This window comes from Phoenix dactylifera, unplaced genomic scaffold (assembly GCF_009389715.1).
Source record: "Phoenix dactylifera cultivar Barhee BC4 unplaced genomic scaffold, palm_55x_up_171113_PBpolish2nd_filt_p 000367F, whole genome shotgun sequence".
NCBI lineage: Eukaryota > Viridiplantae > Streptophyta > Magnoliopsida > Arecales > Arecaceae > Phoenix > Phoenix dactylifera.
In genome coordinates this window covers 470,692-476,460 of record NW_024067821.1, presented here as the reverse complement: position 1 = coordinate 476,460, position 5,769 = coordinate 470,692, and positions in this window count along the sequence as shown.

Below are 5,769 nucleotides of genomic sequence, written 5' to 3'. Positions count from 1 at the left end.
TGTTTAAGATTTGTTTATGGTTTTTAAGTTCTGAAAGTTCCTTAGTTAGTTTTTCATTATCTTTTGTTAAGTTGTTAGTCTTCTTAATTAAGAGTTGATTGCTTGTCTTAAGTTCTAGATTTTCTTTGGTAAGATTATCTTTATCCTTAATTAATGAATCATGTTTATGAATGTAAGTTTGGTTAGTTACTTTTAGTTCTCTGTTTTTAACATTTATATTCTTATATTCAATCATTAATTCATTAAATGCATCATAAAGTTCATCAAATGTAAAATCAAAATGCGTATCAGAAGTTACCTCGTTTTCGTTGGCCATGAAGCAGAAATTGGCCTTCTCTTCTTGTTCTTCATCCGATGATGAAGATGATGCGTCGGAGTCCGATAGGGTGGTGACAAGGGCTTTCTTCTTCTTCTTGTACTTGCTGCCCTTCTTTAGTAAGGGACACTCAGCTCTGATGTGTCCCGGCTTTTTGCACTCATAGCACCAAATCCCCTTATTTTCTCTTTCCTTACCTTTGTCCTTGCGGTAGGAATTTGAGGGGCCTCTCCTTTGATGATAGGACTTCTTGTGGTTGATGAATTTCTTGAACTTGCGCACAAGAAGAGCCTCACCACCATCTTCCTCATCTTCTTCTTCTTCACTGCTGCTGCTGCAAGACAAGTCCTTGTTAGAAGAAGTAGATTTTAAAGCTATTACCTTTTTCTTATGGGAGGACTCTTCCTCGTTGTGTTGTTTCATGGTAAGCTCATGCGTCATAAGGGATCCAAGGAGCTCTTCAAGTGGAAGCTTGTTCAAGTCTTTAGCTTCTTGGATTGCCGTCACTTTAGCTTCCCACGACCTTGGTAGACACCGAAGGATTTTCCTGACAAGTTCACTGTTAGTATAGTTCTTGCCAAGGCTTTTTAGGCCATTGACAATATCAGTAAACCTAGTGAACATGCATGTAATTGTTTCGTTAGAGTTCATTTTAAATAGTTCATATTTATGAACCAAAATATTTATTTTGGACTCTTTCACTTGATTCGTGCCCTCATGGGTCACTTCAAGTCTGTCCCAAATCTCTTTTGCAGAATTGCAAGTAGAGACCCTATTGAATTCATTACGGTCTAAGGCACAATAGAAGACATTCATTGCTTTAGAGTTTAATTGTGCCTTCCTCATGTCATGTTCATCCCAGTCCATTTCTAGTTTAGGTACCTTAACACCATCTACGTATATGGATGGGATGTAGGGCCCATTTACTATAATGGACCACATCTCATAGTCTTGGGCTTGGATGAATATTCTCATCCTAGCCTTCCAGTATGAGTAGTCAGATCCATTGAAGAAAGGGGGTCTTTGGGTGGACTGACCCTCAATGTGAGAAGATCCAAATGGGGTTGTCATTTTGATCTTTTAACTCTTGAGTGGAAGAGTTTTTGGCTCTGATACCACTTGTTGCCCAGATAGACAACCCAAGAGGGGGGGTGAATTGGGTTTTAAATTAATTTGGATAATTAAAACGTTATGGATGATTAATTAAAAACTATTGCAAGTTATTTAATTAATGCTAAGTGCTGTGAGTGATGTGAGAGGAAGAAGAGAAGAGACAATCCAATGCAAACACAGAGTTTTATAGTGGTTCGGAGCTACCCCTTGCTCCTACGTCCACTCCCCAAGTCTCTCTTGGGAATTCACTATAACCCCCTTGGATTACAGCCGGTTGTTTTGCAAGCTCACAACCAAACTTGTTGTTTTACGAGCTCACAACGAACTCGGTCGGTTTTCCCAGGCTCACCGACTAGAACCAACCCCGATTGTTTTTCCGGGCTCACAATCAAACCCTTACACACGTTGGTTTTTAACTTGGCTCACCAACCAACCTTAAACTCCTTGATTCAATCCCCCGATTGAATCAAGTAAATACAAGAGATAGAAGAAAACAGAAAATAGCTTCTCAAAAAGCAGATTTAAAACAATATAATCGTAAAGGAGTTAGAAGCCCTCAAACGCTTTTAAGCTGGTGAAGAGGTATGACTTCTGGAACTCCGGTCTCCTCTTGAAAGAGTGGTCGACTTGAATGCAGGAGGAGGAAGCTTTGATTGTTGGGAAGAAGTTGTTGGAGCAGTAAATGCAGATCTCCCCTTTTTCGTTTAAGAGCACTTGGAGAGCTTGAAAACTTGAATGCTTGGAGTGGAATGTCTATTCTCTACCTTGCTACAGTCCTCTGTGGCTATTTAAGCCAACCCCCACGGAAACTAGCCGTTACTCTGCTTTTTCTGGCCGTTCTGCACACTCTGCGCAGCCTGACAATATGACCGTTGGTGGGTTGGAGTCGACTCGCGCGATCAGGAGTCGACTCGGCTGTAGCAGGAGTCGACTCACGCTTTTCCGGAGTCGACTCGGCAACTGTTCCAAATTTGAATTAAAATTGCAGTCTTGACTGGGAGTCGACTCGTCTTGACCTGGAGTCGACTCGCCAACTTCTGGAGCTGACGTGGCAATTTTGGAGTCGGCTCATCCACTGAAGTCCGTGGATCCAAATTTGAATTTTGTCCACTCGAGTCGACTCGACTGTCCTGGGAGTCGACTCGAATCTCAGAGCCCGAACTCCCGATTCTCTGTCTTTTGGCTCATCCAGTCTTGGAGTCGACTCGAACTTCCTTGGAGTCGACTCGGCTCTCAGTTTCCGAAAGTTGGTCTTCTGCCTTTTGACGTGAAGCTTGTCTCGGAGTCGACTCGAGCTGTCTGTGAGTCGACTCGAATCTCAGAGGCAGTAACATGGTCTTCTGTCTGTTGATGGTCGCTCAGTCTCGGAGTCGACTCGCGTACTGCGGGAGTCGACTCGAATCTCAGAGTCCGAAGATCGTTCTCTGACTTTTTCTTTGTGTTTCTCTTGGAGTCGACTCTTACTACCCTGGAGTCGACTCGTTGAACATTGGAGTCGACTCGCGCACTTCGGGAGTCGACTCGTTGATAGTTTCTGAGTTGAAGCTTTCTGTCCTTCTGTCTGTTCTCAGTCAGAGTCGACTCGTACTGATCTGGAGTCGACTTGAGCTCATGCCAGTGAACTTGATACGCTTGGAGTCGACTCGTGATACTCGGGAGTCGACTCGAGTCTCAGACATTGGTTCATGCAGACTTCTTAACTTATCCAAAATACTATGAACCAAGTCTAGAAACACTTGGACAGGATTTTCACTGAAACACTCAATTGAATTCATTAGTAATCACAAGATATACTCAAATGCTTTGAGCTCATCAAAATCAAATGGGGTTTTAATCAATCACTCCACAACTACATTCTCGACTTGTTAGCAGATAGATGGGGTGTAATAGAACTTGAGTTAGAGTCTGCTTAAATATGTTAGCAATAAGTCTCTATTGTCCTTGCAATTCTAGGTTCATACAATAATACTTGTTCAAATTTCGAGTTAAATATTGAAAATCCCTATCTGATGAAGTTTGTGGGTAACTTCACTGCAAACCCTCATGAGACAACACTCGTCCACTAGGGTAACCTAGGGGTTTAACGGCTTGTTGCACGTGCTAAGTGCAATCGTGGTGCTCTACGAAAGTGAGTATTTATTTTAGTTCATATATATATATAATAATAATTAATACTAAAAAAATAAAACTTTTGCACTCTCATTTTCTCATTTTCACACTAAATTGCTAGAGACTAGCAATAAGCTGGTTGGGAGGTGTGATGAGAACACAAAAGTACAATCATCATACCATCTTAATTAGTATTATAGCTAATCATTAGTAATAAAATTAACTAATTAACGTTGTATTTGTGTTTAAGTGCAAGTAATCCAAGAAACCCAATAACATTGGGTTTGAGCCCAATGCCCAGCAGCCCGAGCTCAAGTCAAGCCAGCATCTTTCAGGGCCTGCACATCCTGACTTCATCCCGCAATACATCACAACATCGCGAGCACCTCCGCGTCCGCATCCAACGCATCCAGATCAGCTCCCTCCGGCTTCATCCATCCGCAATCTCCCAGCATAGTGCCCATCAAGCCATGAACGGCGTCCTCCCGTCGATCCCGCAGCCAGCCCCTCTTCCAAGCCTCCCAAATTAGCGAAGCCGTGAGAGTCTTTCCGGATTCCCTCATGCGTCCGTTTCTTCTTCAGCCGCATCATCCTCCTCCAGCCGTCCGCGTCGCTCCCAGCACCATCCCCGCATCTCCAGTGGTCCCGCGGCCAGCTTTCGAAGCATCTGAAGCCATGATCCCAACATCCCAGCCTCTTCTCCCGTCCGTATTCATCATCCACGGATTTGCTCCTCCCAGCTCCAATTTCGGCCGCCCGTTTCAAAGATCCACAGCTTCATCCCATGTGGAAACAAGGGAGAACAAAGTATCCCACGCCCGCTTCTAATCCGGCGTCCACAAAGCTTCCAGTGATTCCACATCTCTTCCATATTTGAAATCCCAAGCGTCGAGCTCCACGGATCATGCCATCATCCCGGCTGGTCCAGCCTCCTCGGCATCCAAGCACCCGCGACGCTCTTCATCCGGATCCACCTTCCGAGTTCCCGTGCCCGTTTCTCCTCCTCTCCATGCAAAGTCAAGGGATCCATGCTCTGGCGATCTATAAGAAGGGGAGGATGAGAGGAGGAGAGGGGAGTCCTCGGTTGGGGGTTGGGGCCAAGAAACAGGGGAGGTGGTCGGCTGGTTCAGAAGGGGGGGAGGAGGGTTCGGTTTGGGAGAGAAGAGAGAAAGAAAAAAAAATAGAAATAGAGCATGGCTCTATTTTGGTTTGAAAAGAAAGAATAAAAAAATAGGGGAGGAGAAGAAAGGGGAGTTTTGTGGTTTTTCTTTTTGTTTTTATGTTTTATTTTGTAGAAGAGCAATGTGTTATTTTTAGTTTGAATTTTAATTGAGAGCAATGTGTTTTGTTTTAAGTTTTAACTTTAGAGAGTTTTATTTTTGTAGAGAGTTTTACTTTTAAGATTTTATTTATAATGCAATTTTAATTTCTTTTATGCAATACATTAAATCTTCTTTTATGTAATTCGCTTCAATCTTCTTAATTTCATCCATTTTAATTTATGCCAAAGCTCTTCTGTGATTAATTAAATATATAAATGCTTTTCGAATCTAAGTATCTATCTTTTAGTTAGTTTTAATTAGAAAACATTCTCTCGTAGACTAGAGAATCATTCAATATTTCCGACGTGATGTTTTTCTTTTGTTATTCAAAAATCGATTTTGAATTCGAGTGAATGTTTTAATTTTTATGCAACTCCAATCGCCTTCCTGTGGATCGACCTCTTACGACCACTATTCTTCGAGTAAAAAAGGTAAGAGTAAAATTAAATTAAATTTTGTTTGTCGGTTATAACAACGATCTGTTCAGCGCATTTTTAGGTAAACAGGAATTGGACAATAACTATTATGAAGATCAGATCTTCACCTTGTGCGGGTAGATGATCACCGCAAACTGATGATCGTGATTTTGGATGAAGATTCGCTTGAAGCCGCACACGCGTCCGGCCTCTACGGGTATCCACATGAAGCAGAGGACCGATCAGAGCTCTTTTGTCTCCCTGGGGTGCTAGCTCCCTTGCAGAGACAACTTTTGATGGCTGATATCCTCCCTTAGAATCAACCTTTGATTGTGCTTGGGAGGAGAAAGAAGAAGGATGAGTCTTGTGTTAGAAATCCGCCCATGCCGCTGATATTTCAAAAAATTCAGATGGCAGCAGAATCGGCATAAGCGGGATCGACGTTCATCGCATGAACGTGTTTCAAGACCGTTCGTAGATAGATAAGGATTAA